Source organism: Tupaia chinensis, unplaced genomic scaffold (assembly GCF_000334495.1).
Source record: "Tupaia chinensis unplaced genomic scaffold, TupChi_1.0 Scaffold000007_1, whole genome shotgun sequence".
Classification (NCBI taxonomy): domain Eukaryota; kingdom Metazoa; phylum Chordata; class Mammalia; order Scandentia; family Tupaiidae; genus Tupaia; species Tupaia belangeri.
The window spans coordinates 3,120,171-3,135,251 of NW_006159436.1; the positions used below are offsets into that span (position 1 = coordinate 3,120,171).

Sequence of the window (15,081 nt, forward strand, 5' to 3'; positions counted from 1 at the left end):
GTCACTGGCTGGCCCTCATATTTTAAGCTTTTATATTAAAAACATTATTGAAATGAATCAAAGAGAAATGATAAATGTCTTTCTCTCATCCCAATACTGTCCATATCACCTAATTTTAACCCATATAAACTAGTTCTTGTGTATTTTCCAGAGATAGTTGTGCACGTAGAGAATATATAAATTGCGTGTTTTACTTAAGTGGAGGCGTATTATACATATCACCCTGTACTTACCTATTTTTATGTGACTGCATTACCTACAGAGTATTCCACATTTTCATAGCTGTTCATGTGCGTGCACTCTCATTCTGTCCTGTAGTTACCCAGTATTTTGTTTTATAGCTATTATAATTTATTTAGCTAGTCTCCTACTGATAGACAAGTGTACTTCCTCCATAGCAAATCTTTTTAAAAAGTGACTTTATGAATATCTTTACCGAAATCTGTACCAGGACATTTGTTCATCAGCGTAAATGATGAAATGAGTAGAGTACAAAATACGTGGTTGGTTAAGAAGATTATATATACCTCATAGTCCTTGAATTAATTAAGTAAATAAATCTTTTGAGCAAGATATCTATTGCCATTGATGTCACTCAAGATACAGAAGTGGCCCATTGATTCTGTGTCCTTCACTTGACAGAATACCTTGTCATTCATTCTGACCAGAGAGCTGGCCAGACCTTCTCACTGAATATCTTGACATCCATCATTTGAAGTGCTTTAGGTGGAAAACTGTCACCTCCAGCTTTAGAACATGTCTGAATTTTTACTCTGCTTGTTAGTAAATAGTTGTATAGTTGGTAGAATTTGGTCTTAGAATTGATTTAATAGCGTCTGAAATTTGCTGGGAATTGCAACATAATTCTGGAAAGAGAAATTGTAAAACAGAGGATACCTGATCCACCTCTAACAGCCAGAGGCTATCAATAGTTATCAAAAGACACTGTCATTTCCCGTAAAGCCAAATTGGCTTAGGATAATTGAAACTGGGACATTTAGGTTGTTTCTAAACTTGTACTATTATGCATAATTCTGTAATGAATGGTGGTGGACTGAGGTATTATGTATCTATGAATAACTTAAGTTGATGACATTAATTTGCGAAAACTTCTTTTTGTTAGGCATGGGGGGGTCTCAAATTAACTCATCATCTATGCTATCACATGTGTACCATGTAATATGGAGAAAGAAAAGAAGAACCATCTTATCATTTCAAATATCCCCAATTATATTACTTGTGTTTATTGCACACTGAATCCTCAAACTTGTTTTTTTAGCTGTTCTAGATGAAAATTCATCAGAAAGAAGTAATATTGAATATTATCCCTTTATAAATGTTTTCCCTTAGCTAGATCCATCAACTCCTCTAAAAAAGAGACAAAAAGCCCTCTCTTAGTGTGTTCTGGCTGCTCTAACAAAATACCATAGACTGGGCAGACTATAAACAACATAACTTTATGTTTACTCTTCTAGATTCTGGAGACTGGGCAGTCCAAGGTCAAGTCAATGGCAGATCCAGTATCTGGGTAGGGTTTATCTCCTGCTTTCCAAATGGCCATCTTTTCCCTATGATCTCATTTGGCAGAAGGAAACTTCTCTCAGACTTCTTTAATGAGGGCACTAAGGACCAACAAATGACATAATGGTTCTGTCACTGGACTCCCATATGGCCAATTGCTGTTCAATTCTCGAAACCAGCAGCCTGAAACTCACACCGGGTGCATGTGCAATGTGTGCCCAGAATCCTGAGAAGAGATGAAGGAGAAGGGAATATAGCACGGCCATCCCCCATGGGGGGTGATTTCTTGCTTTATGCCTCTGTCTTTCCAGCAAGTGCATGTGCCCTGTAGCAAAATCTCTTTAAAATTAAATAAATAAATAAATAAAGGCACTAATACCATTTGTGAGGGCTCTGCTTCCATGACCTAATTACCTCCCAAAGATTTTACCTTCTGATAGCACCACCTTGATAGTTAAGATTTCAACATATATATTCTAGGAGCCAGAGACACTCAGATTATAGCAAACCTTCTAATATATTATGGAATTTTTACAGATAAAACTTGATGTTTTTAGGTTCAGAGACTGAATGAAGATCATAAGGCTCAACAAGTGTTTGTGTAGGGCTTACAACCATTCATTCAGCAAATATTTATTGAGCACCATGGCAGAGACTAGCCAGAAGCCCAGCGTTTCCCATTCCCCCTGGACCCACAGATGAACTACTTTCCCAGCCTTCCTTGCAGTTGGATATAGACATGTGGCTGATTCCTGACCAATGGAACAAGGTGGAAGTAGGTGGCCACTTCCAGGCCTGGTTCTTAAACACTTCCCATCAGATTCTCTGTTGTTTGTTGATACCAAGAGCACCTGCTATCTATCGTTGGGGGATGGCTAAACCTTTGCTAGCCTGATTCTCTAACCGACTACCTCGGAGAGAAGTAAACTTCTATTATGAAGTCTCAAGATGTCCTGTCATATGATGCCTACCATACCAAGCACAATTTCTTAAGACTCTGATGTCAATAGACTGGGGTTGCCTCTAGCCCTGAGGATTCTAAGAGATTGCCAAAGTATCTTGAAACCTAGCCTGCAAATGGCTGAAGTAGAAGACTTACTTCAGGTCACCAGAAAGTAATGATTTGATCTGAATTCTAAACCTACTTTAGAGTTAACCCCTGATATCCATTAGATTGGTTCTAGGACTCCTCCAAATCTGTAATACTCAATTCTCTTATGTAACTATTTGTATATAACCTATATATCACATCCTTTCATATACTTGAAATCATCTCTAGATTTCTTGTAAACAATTTTAGCCTTTGTTAAAGTGCAAAGGAAAATATATAAATAAAATTCTCCAGTGTGTCTTTTTCAGAGAGCCACTCCTTCCCTCGTTTCATAACAATTGATGCAGCCTGGCTCTATCCATGGTTTGTAGAATCTGGAGATGTTAAACCCATAGATATGGAGGACCAACTGCACTTAAAACTAAACCAAGTTATACTGAAATCCTCGGGGGAGAACAGGTTTTAAACTATAGCAATTTTTTTGGGGGGAGGGGGTTGCCATAGGCATGTGTGCTCACTGGAGAGAGACAGAGAGAGGGAAAGTGAGAAATCAACCCCCAAAGGGAATGACCAGGCACAGTCTCTTCATTCTTCTCTTGGGATTTTGGGCATGCACACACATGTGCCCAGAGTGATTTTCAAGTCACTGGGCCCGGAACTCAAACTCTGGTCAGCTGTATGGGAATCCAGAGCCTTAACCACCATGCTACCTGCTGGCCCCTAAACTATACCAACATTTTTATTTACAGTATAAGCCTAATCCTGAATCTTGATTGACCGTTGGCCAGACTCTCTGACTGGCTGACTGAATGCCTGATGAAATATCCCATTTTCTGACTGCTTCCCTGCCTATTTGACTGACTGACTATTGGACTGACCAACTGACTGAATATCTGACTGTATGACTAGTTGAATCTGATTGACATGTCAGACTGACAAACTGACTGACTTAATATCTAACAGACTGCCTATCTGGTTGACTGACAGTTTCTGGCTATTTGACTGACTGACTGACCGACTAATTGACTAGTATGATGGGTCATCATGAAAGAAACACATTGTAGACAGAGTCAAAACATCTGATGAATGTTGCACTCTTTCTTCTAGCACTCAAACTATCACTTTATTAGAAGTCTTTTTATTTTCCAGTAAGAAACCAACCAGTCCTACAGAAAAGAAATAAATGGGGCAGGCAGGTGGTATAGTGATTAAAGGCACTGGATTCCCACATGGCCAACTGTGGTTTGAGTCTTGGACCTGGCGGCTTGCTTTCTCGCTTTCCCTTTCTCTGTGTGTGTGTGTGTCTCTCTGGTCAAATTAAAATAATAATAACAAGTGGAATTAAATAAATAAACAATAATTTAGGAAAAAGAAAAAATAAATAAACAACACAAAAGGAAATAAAGGTCATAAATCATCATTAACAGATTTATGGTATCTGGAGAAAGCAGGAAAAATACAAAATTAAATCCAAAAAAATGTTAAAACTCCCAAAACATTCCTAAACCAAATCTCAGTTTTTTCAGCTTCTGTTACACCTGTCCAGCGACAAAGAGGACCCACCTGAGGCAAAACTGTGAGATAAGCAAACTTCTTTTCCACAAGCTTCCCCTCTAGTTGTGACCTTTTCTCTCTTCCCAGGTGTGTGAGAGCTTGCCCTCTTCACCTCTTTCCTCTCTTAAAATGGAGAGAGATCTGATAACCAGTCATTGACATTTGTTGACTATTTGACTGATTATATTTTGACTGAAATTCATATTCATCAACACCTTGTCTGAAATAGACTTGTGGAGTTTAAGCCTTTTAGCTATAATTATAGGATGGAAGTATTTCCCATGAGTTAAAAGAATTTAAGCCATCAGCAAATGGCAAGGGAGAGGTGAAGATTTACTCAGCCACCTCTGAACTTGATCCTAAATTTTTTTCCTTTGTTGGGATATTTTTTCCCTGCAGGAAACCTTTGACTCTACTGTGGAGAATAATTGGGAGTCAGAAGAAATAAAACCACTGGAGACATAGCTCAAAAATTGTTTGTATCAACAGTCATTGGCTTCTTCTAGAAGCTTCTGTATCTTTTTTTTTTTTTTTTTTTGGAGAGGTTTTTGCTATAGGGCGCATGCGCTCACCAGACAGACAGAGAGAGACAGAGAGACAGAAAGTGAGAAATCACCCCCCAGGGGGGATGGTCACGCCGCAATCCCTTTTCCTCCATTCTCCTCTCGGGATCTTGGGTACGCACGCACACGCGCCCGGAGTGCGTTTTAAGCCACCGGGTCCGGGACGCGAACTGTGGTCGACTACGTGGGAGTCCAATGACATAGCCATTACACTAACTGCTGGTTCCCAAAGCTTCTGTATCTTTTTGTTTTTTTTGGAGAGGTTTTTGCTATAGGGCGCATGCGCTCACCAGACAGACAGAGAGAGACAGAGAGACAGAAAGTGAGAAATCACCCCCCAGGGGGGATGGTCACGCCGCAATCCCTTTTCCTCCATTCTCCTCTCGGGATCTTGGGTACGCACGCACACGCGCCCGGAGTGCGTTTTAAGCCACCGGGTCCGGGACGCGAACTGTGGTCGACTACGTGGGAGTCCAATGACATAGCCATTACACTAACTGCTGGTTCCCAAAGCTTCTGTATCTTATTCCCACTTTCCTGACTGGACCATAGTCAGAACCTTATTCCTTATTACCTCGACCAAATTCCTGACTGTAGACTATTTCTTTGAAGTCCTCAAGAAACAATTTACTCATTCTAGGGACATTTCAATAGATTAGTTACTAGTATATTTTCCCCCTTACCTTAAACTTCTATCTCTGTCATTCTGAAAGCATTTGGCCAACATTTCTATCTTAGGTTAAGAGGCTTTTATCAGCAACAGAAAATGTGTCATTAATATGTATCTTATTCATTAGTTAGAATTTGAAGGCACAGTTAACAAGGAAGTTTGGGAATGAGGACTACACTTTAGTGTCCTTTGAGAACTATATGTTTGAAGAAAGTTTTCTTTTTCTTTTTCTTTCTTTCTTTTTTTTTTTTTTTGAGAGGCTTTTGCTAAAGGGCACGTGCACTCACCAGAAAGACAAAGAGAAACAGAGAGACAGAAAGTGAGAAATCACTCCCCCCAGGGGAATGGCCACACCACAGTCCTTTCTCCTCCATTTTCCTCTCAGGATCTTGGGCATGCATGCACACAGGCCCAACATGAGTTTAAGCCACCAGGTCCAGGACTCGAACCATGGTTGACTACATGGAGTCCAGCGACATAGCCATTACGCCAAATGCTGGTCCCCCTTTTATTTTTTTGAGTTCTAATAACCCTGTATTTTCCCCATATCCCCATCTTAACACCTGTGAGGAAATTCATACCCAGGTCTGTCTACTAATTTGACATTTGACAAAGAACAACTAGCTAATAGATTGTGGAGCTAAGATTTAAGACCAGTTCTGCCTGACTTCCAAATCACACACTTTCTATAATAACACAACAGTAGAAAATGATTATCTCCCCCTGTCCCCACTTCAGGGCTTTTATATCCTTAGCTGTACAAAGAGATAGTTATCATTTTTAACCCTGGACTGAAATCTGCGAGACTTGTTAAAGGTAACCAGTTAATTATTACTATTTTTAGTATCTCATTGTTGTATTCCAATTTTTCAGTCCAAAATTTTCTAAAGGAAAGAATTTCATTAATTCCTTGATTATAGTGGTCCTTATTCTTGGCAGAAGCTGGGAAAGAGAAATGCAAAGTGAATAGTTAAGTTGTGTTAATTTTATAGCAGTAATTATTAATGTAAAAATAAGAGAGAGGTCGTTTATGAGACCAAAAAAAAAAAACCATGAATTATTGTTTCTGTCTTGGTGGACATATGTCTTAGGGAGTAGGTTAAAAGTTTACCATAATACACTTGGGTTATCTGTTTAATTTCAAATCCAGGATCGATAAGTCTTATCAGAACATTTTTATGACTTCAGAGAGGTTATCACCATCTTAATATAGCGATGAAGACAAAGGCCAGATCTCAGAAGAGGTCAGAACTGAGCAATCAAATTAACATCTGTTAGGAATGATTCTGTTCATTCTTCAAGGTCAACATATTCACAGATGTCAAAGTGTCTGAATGGAGAGATGATAATCATTGACCCTGAAACCTTCTGGGGCTTGGCAGGCAGCTGAGGGGGGAGATAAGCTTTTTGTTGAGATAGCAAAGATATGTCGGAGTGCATGTTTGCTTATTTCTCTTTTTGGAAGAGGAAATGCCAGAGCCAAGTCTTAGTTAACCCTGGTCCTACTGGATTGAGATAAAAACAAATCATTGGAGCCCCGCTTTCCCACAATCATCTTCTCCAGAATTATAATTCAGAGCTCTTGACAGATAGAAGTTCAATGTTCTTTCTTTTACTTACTAGCCCTGAAGAGAATGAGAAAGAGGTGGGAGTCAGAAACAGAAAGAGAAAAGCGGAGCGATTAGGTATGGCTAATCAATAGAGGGATATGGGTTGAAATTTGCATAGAAAAATTTTAAATTTCATACAGTGTTTCTCTGCTATTGTTAGCAAGCTAATCTTTTAGCAAGGTCTATAAACAGAAAACTTACCCCAGTTCAGTTCAGAAATTAAGTTCCTAACCAGGACTTGGATTTAATTTAAAAAAAATAACAAAAGCTTAATAGAACTGACAACTGAGACCTCCACAGTCAATAATTTTTGGGCCTAATATTATATACTAGTATCTGTTTCCAGAGAAGTGGAGAGGCATATTATCTCTGTCACCATCTGAGAGTCTCCTAGCATATTTTGTCTTACAATTTGAAGCAAACCAGTCCATAGAATGTGATAAACTTTTGATGGTGAGCTGTGACAAGGGAGATAACCTGTATGGGAGACTTGGATCCTCATGCTGATTCTTTTAAAGAAAGTCAAGGCACTTCCACTGTTTGTTTTGTTTTGTGTGTTTTTTTTTTTTTTTTTGGTGGTGGCGTGGGGGAATAATCATCTAATACATAACTTACTTGGGAAATGTTGGTGTCAATAAAGACCGACTTGCAACTTGATTGTGTCAGTCGAGACTGACTCGACTATCAGCTGAGATGCATGGCTGGAGGTCGTATGATGATGGCATCTGTACACTTCCACAAATCGATGAGAACTGTACAATGTAGTTATACTGGACATCATAGCTTGGCTACATGGCTGATAGCAGACAAGAGTTTCACCGCTGCCTACTCATTAAAATGGGCCATAGCAAAACATGAAACACAGTGGTGATAAACAAATAGTAACTGGCTTTGTACAATTGGCTATATGTGGGTCTAACCTGGAAGACAACAGCATGCAATAGTGGGAAGAACACTGGGTGGAAATGAAAACCCCCAAATCAGCTGATAAACCTGTCACTTACTAGCTGGGTTACCTTGGAGAATTCACTGAACCCCTCTTGTTCCCAGTTATTTATCTCTACAACAATATTATCATGGTCCTATAGGATGTTTTCTGAAGAGAAATATTACCAATCAAAATAAGACCCTCAAGGAAAAGATGCATCTCTCTCAATGTTTAACTTATAAATGATCTGTAAGGTAGTAGATTTTCTATTATACTTTTCAATCCTAAACAAGCTTCTCCTCTCACTACTGGGACACTTCCAGGCAAGCTCCCTTGCCAAGCTAGTATGTTTTGGGGACTAGTCAGTTAAATTCTCATGCTTTCACTCTTCAAGGAGAAAAAGCATACCTTCCAAGCTTATGAGGAGCTTGGAAGTGGCCTTTCTTATCTTACCCTGAAACTAAACACTGCTAGTACTACATAATCCATTTAAAGGCCTGTCCTGCCAAGGAATATCACCACAGCTCCCAGTAATACTGCGGATAATGATAACAGTGTGAGTAACAACATGTGGCTAGTAGACTATGACCTCTGGCTCTCCAGCAACCTCAGATGCTTGACTTTGTAGAAAGATATTGGCTTCCTTCAGCCCCGTTTTTCAAGATTGCATGAAAGGTACTACCTGCTATCTTAATGAGATATATATCTATTTCATGACAGAATTAGGAGCTAACCTAAATTTTGATGAAAGTGAGTAATGTCATTAGCATATATGATTAGGAAGGAAAGTTTCTGTTCATCGAACAGATAATGGTATAGTAGTGGGCAATTGAACCCACATGGGAAGATTCCTGGTTCTCATTCTGATGACTCCTAGCTGCCAGAGGCATCTCAGCCTATGATCTAGGTTGGCTAAACTGGAGGTGGATTATTGTGGTATGAGTATCCTGGTAAAGGTACCTTTTTTATGTTTGTCTTCTCTCCCTCTCTCTTTGTCTCACTCTCATGGAGAAAGCAAGTGAATAACATTTTTGAAAGGGTGAATGTTGCTTAGAGAAAAATATGACAATTCTTTATTTGGATGATTTTGGTCACTAGATACCTAAAGTTTTCCTTTTTTTAAAAAAAAATATATTTAACTTTATTTATTTATTTATTTATTTATTTATTTTAATTTGACCAGAGAGAGACAGTGAGAGGAAGAGTGAGAGAGAGTGAGAAATAGAAAGCAAGCCACTAGGTTCAGGTCTCAAACTGGGATCAGCCATGTGGGGGAGTCCAGTTCCCTTAACCATCATGCCACCTGTCAGCCCCAAAACCTAAGGTTTTTCTTAAATTGTTGAATTAAAAAGAGGATTTGGCGGCCAGCAGGTGGCATGTTGTTTAAGGCATTGGACTCCCACATGCTTGACTGCAGTTCAAATCTCGGACCTGGTGATTTGAAACTCTTGCCAGGTGTGTGTGCATGTACACTCAAAATCCTGAGAGGAGAATGGAGAGGGAATGGCAGCTTAGTCATCCCTCCTGGGGTGATTTCTCACTTTCTGTCTCTCTGTTTCTCCAGTGAGTGCAGATGCCCTATAGCAAAAATCTCTCTCTCTTAAAAAAAAGAAAGAAAGAAAGAAAGAAAGAAAGAAAGAAAGAAAGAAAGAAAGAAAGAAAAAGAAAGAAAGAAGAAAGAAAGAAAGAAAGAAATATACTGGGTGTGTGTGTCTGAGTGACCAGAATCCTTGGAGGAGAATAGAGCAGAAGGGATTGCATTCTTTCTCTCTCCGCAGTAAGAGTGTGTGCCCTATAGCAAACTGGGAGGAAAAAAAAACAAAAACAAGAACAAAAACAGAGCAGGAATTGTATAAAAACTCAGATTGCAGTTAGTATTTGGCTACATTTTCTTCCCTACTTTGCTTTACTATCTTGCATTCCCTTATTAGTAGACATTAAAAAACAGTGACCCAGTTTTTGCAGATACCCTCTTAGAACATCGACTACACCGTATGAAATAGCAAAGTGAAGAAGGGACCAATCTATTGAACGTTGAAAACATGCCAGATTTCATGATGTCAGAGTTGATTCCCTTGCTTATAAAGTGCATCAGGATGATAATATTCTGTGTATTTTTAAATCATTGGGAGCATTAATATAATATGCATGGATCTAGTAAGTCAAGTTTGTCCTTAGGGCAGATCTTCTGTTCTCAAACCATTCCCTGGACTCCAAGTGCCCTCAATTTCCTTCATTTTGCCTTAGGTCAAGGTTTGATGTTAAGGAAGAATTCTATAAATGACTGCTTACTAACTGGTAAGTGACTCAGACCTTCTGAAAGTGAATCATTTTAAGATAGCTGTTTAGTTGGGATGAAATCTTTAAGAAATGACACTTTAAAATGGTGATTTCAGCAGGGACCTACCTTGCAGGGACAGATTCTTGTCTGGGGGCAATGGAGGGACTGGGCAGTCAGCTTCTTCAGACCAGTACACTGCGATTGTCCTTAACTGCAAAGAAGGAGGACAGTGGCTAAGAGGCGTTGTCTAGCACTGTCTTAAAATGAGCTAGGGTGTGCATGCTCCCTTGGAGATGCTTCATGGCTCATCCATGAGAGGGCACTGGTGCTCCAGATTGCCCATGCCCAGAATCTTGTGGAAGCCAGGAGGAGTTCAGCCCGTAACTTCAGGAGAGGTAGCTGCTGGTCTCACATCTGTAGCTGCATGTGATACAAGATTATATATGCATATATATATATATATACACACACACATGGAAATTTAGGGGCTCTGAGCTTTCACCTAGTTAATATATCCGTGGACTCCAGACTCTGGCTGCCAAATGCAAAACTAACTGTCCATATGGGGAAAGTGAAAGGGATCACTGGGTGCAATCAGTACTTATAGAATTTGTATCTATAAGAAACAAGTCTGCAATTGAGCAATACAATAGGAGAGGGCAGCAGGGCCTCCTAGGAGGCCCTCCAATGGAAGGGACAGGTTCTCTCCCAGTGGCAGGAAGGTGGAGAAAGAAAAAAAAAGGATAGAGTTGGAATGTCCTGTGAAATAGATATTGACCTGTATCCCTCACCTTGAATTGAGAGAGGCCAAGGAAAAGACTGAAGAACAGTCTATAATGCAACATGACCCAGCAGGATTTGAATATGGGTCAAGTGAGTGGGTTGCTTATCTTGTTTTTATGTATTTAAATAACAGTTTTCTAATTTTAATTTACTTTTTCTTTATTTCATGGTCACATGAAAGTGAAAGAGAGAAGCCCCTTCCACAAGATCTGGTCACTCCATAATCCTCTTCTTCCTGTCTTTCAGCCTGTCCTGTCATATCCTGGATACTCATGCCATGTAATTTGAGTGTTCCAGGCTGATCAGATCAGGGGTTCGAGCCACAGGCACCACATAGGAGCCAGCTTCTCTTGAGCAGCATATTACTGCTGCACCATGGAGCCAGTTCTTTTTTTTTTTTTAAGTTTGTTTATTTATTTCTTTAGGGGAGCACCCTCAGCAGGTCTTTATGCCACAGTCCCACTCTGTCCTCAGCCAGAATCACAGTTATATAAGGAGACTTTGAGATCTTATGTGGCTTTAGCGATACAGAGCATTACATTATTGCTGCGTGCATTATTGCATGACTGGCCAAAAGAATGGGTTGCTTTTCTGACCAAGGTGGCCATCTGGTCATCTTGTGGCCATATACTGTCTATATACATACAAATTCGTCTTATACATGTACTAGCTACTTAATATATAATTGTGGAAGGAGTGTTTATGTACATGTTGAGTTGCCCTAGAACCTGAAGGAAATACATTATTATTCTGGGCAACATTCCATGAAATAAATTACCTGGGGAAATTCATGGAGATTTATATTACAGTTGTCTCAACTGTAGAAAGGAGGAACCATATGATCAGAATTTTATAGGAAACTCTCATCTGTTTTTATTTGGGGGCCAGAACATTTGACCACTATAGACATAAAAAACATATTGAGTGGCTTTAAAACTGGAATATGATCTTTCGTTTAGTCACTCTGGCTTTGGACTGTGAGTTCTGAATAATCAGGTCATGAGGTAGACGTGCCCAGCTTTAGAGGGGATGAGAATTCAGAACCAGTACCTAACTTGGAGAGTACCAAACTTGCTTAAGCCAGAGAGTGGGTTTGCCATGAGCATTCTGAATGTATTTCTACTTTCTAGGAAAGTAGAACCATCCAGAAAAAAACAATGAAGCAATGCATTTTCAAGGGACTACCATGCACTTTGTATCAGACTAAGGATATAAGGAGTAGCATAATTCTCTCTAAGGAGGTTGAAATGTGCTGAAAAAATATGGCATATTTGTATCAGTTATACTCTTTTTAGTTTCAACTAAAAAAACTCAACTCATTGGCTTAGGTGGAAAATAGAATTTATTGTCTCATATAACTGGAAAGTACAAGTTTCAGGCTAACTTCAGGCATTACTGAATTTAAGACTGAAATTATGCATCAACTAAAAATTATAGTTGAGCATTGGCCCAGTAGCCTGGCAGATAAGAGGATTGGGACCCATATGGCCTACCACATGGTTTGAATCCTGGCCTCAGTGGCTTGAAAAACATGCCAGGTATGTATACATGCATGCCTCAAATCCTGATGGGATGGAGAAACAGAGGAGACGGGATTGTGATGTGATGACACCTCATTGAGGAGGTGCTGTCTCCCTCTCCTTCTCTTTCCATCTTTTTCTGTTTTCTTCTGATGAGCACACACACCCTCTAGCAAATTAAAAAAAAAATTATATTGAAAAGATTCAAATAAGCTACAAAGTCTTAGTATTTTTTTCTCTTCACTGGGTTCTGCTGCCCTCTGCCAGGTTTTCTATAGAGCATTTCCCCAGGGTTCGAGTCTGGTGGAATAAACCAACACTTCTTCCCATCTCTCAAGTGAAAGCCCTCAGATGAATGCTGATAGGACTGATAAGCACAGCTTGCCCAAACCAAAACTATAGGCTGTTACTGGAAGCCTCTTGAATGAATGGTGTCACCGGAAGACTGCAAATGAGGGTCACACATGCACAATAATGGTGAGGGGAATCCATAAAAGGTGAATATTATGCAGATAATTCAGACCCGCAGTGATTTGAAGACTCAGGAAAAGGTTGATATGGTTGGTGTCTCCATGGCCCATTAGTTACAGAAGCTGGATCCCATGGAGCTGACCTTACAGGTTGATCTCAGATGCTGTGACTTCAGAAACATGTGTGTCTGTACCTAAAATACCAAAAAAAGAAAAAAAGGGGAGAAATGAGGGAGAAGGGATTATGTGTGATCATCTTCCATGGGAGCTGCTTTTCTCTGTCTTTTCTGTCTCTCTGCCTCTCTCTTGCATATGCCCTCTGCCAAAACTAAGAAAAAAAGAACGAACTTCATAGATGGCAAGCCAATGACATAGCCATTGACCAACATACAGCCAATTCATCCTCTTTAAGTGCAGTGAGAAATTTGCCTCCTGTAAATGCTCTAGGTGCAGTGTGACCTACTAAGCACCAAAGTGCCTAGTCTTTTGCTTCATAGTGATGGGGTAAGTTGTCTTACTGTTATTTATTTTACACCCTGCCTAAGCACTTGATCTGCTCTCCTATCAGGAGAATTCTCTAAGCTCACCTTGAATTTGCAGGGATCACAACATTATCTTTCATTATCAGAGCGAGTTCCTCTGCAGGATGAAAATGTCTTCATGAGTGTAGGACAGACCCCAGTGATCCAGCCCTGGGGTGGATCTGGGTGGCAGACATCAAACCTATTGTGGAATATTATTTCTGAAAGGAAGACCTCATATCCTCAGCTAATTTATTTGTATGCTGTCTTTTTTTATTGACCTGCCACATGAGAAAACAGTGATAAAAGCATTCATTAATAAACAAGGCTTCTCTGATTGCATCATGGTGGTTCTTGTTTTATGAATTGCCACTAGGAAAACATATGTGGTTTGTTATGGTGTCAGACTTGGATATCAACCATCTTCATCTTTTCTGTTGGAGCTCAGCAATAGCATCTGTCAATATCGACCTAGGATCTAGGGCTCTGTATTAGGTTTATTTGTGAATTTGGGCAGTGAATTTGGGGTTCTTATAGAATTCTTCAATACATTGAAATTGTGTTTCTGCATAGAGTTTGAAAGAAAGATAATCAGGAAACACAGGACATATCGGGTTGTCAGAAAGTAATAAGGCTTTATTGCATAGAAGAAACTGGAAACTGCTTTGGGCTGAAAGTACTGATAAACTGGACTCCCTGAAACAGTGTGGAGTTCTAAGTACACATTCACTGACAGCTTCCAGGGAAGGTGGATAACTACAGAATTCTCTTGCCTTAACATTTCTCTGCTAATGTAGTGGAATCAGATTCATTGGTCTATTTCACTTTATATTGGTAAGATAAAGTACTTCCTGCTTTGCCTTCCTGAATATACTGTGGTCTTGTTTAAATCTCAGAGTATTTCTCAAGAGTTATCTGAACTACTTTTTCTTTTTTTTTCTAAAAAGCTCTGTCTCCTTCCAGTGTTCAAGGACATACTTTTGTTGGAACATACTAAAGCTTTAGGATATTTTACATATGGCTATGTATTATGAATCACAACTAAAAGTTCAGTGGCTACATGCACATTATTTGTTTATTTTGCTGTAGGGTGTGCGAGCTTGCCCGAGAAAGATAGAAAGAAGGAAAGTGAGAAATCATCCCCCAGCGGGAATGGCCATTCTGCAACCCTTCCCCCTTCATTCTTCTCTTAGGATTTGGGGCTCACACACACACATGTGACTAGTGTGATTCTCAAACCACCGGGTCTGGGGCTTGAACCATGGTTGGCTATGTGGGAATCCAGCCACCTTGCCTACCATTCTACCTGCTGGCCCTCATGTAAATTAAAATTTTTTTTAAAGGTTAGAGGTTTTCTTTTCTTTTCTTTTTTTTCTTCTTATTATTTATATATTCAACTACTACACATCATTTAGATAGTAAAGAGACTACCCAGCATGGCATACACGAAATCAGATATATGTTTTTAATCAGAGGATGCTCAACAAATCATTCATTCATTTAGCAAATACTTACTGAGAGTATTTGTAGGTCAAACACTTTGCCTATTAATTTAAGATATTTATTAGCAATGTAAGACACTTTTGTATCTAAACTTAAAGGCATTCCT

At 39.5% G+C, this 15,081-nt stretch overlaps 1 long non-coding RNA gene across 3 annotated transcripts in view; it reads right to left on the minus strand.

Moving 5' to 3' along the window:
* LOC102502995 (uncharacterized) overlaps positions 1 to 15,081 on the minus strand; it is a 107,089-nt gene that overhangs the window by 22,243 nt on the left and 69,765 nt on the right. For 2 of the 3 annotated variants that reach the window (XR_333168.1, XR_003551501.1), the window contains exon 2: positions 10,305 to 10,389. This is a non-coding gene — a long non-coding RNA (uncharacterized LOC102502995). Of the gene's footprint in view, positions 1 to 7,741; positions 7,795 to 10,304; positions 10,390 to 15,081 lie in introns of those variants that run through there. The other variant, XR_333167.1, reaches the window with a different exon arrangement.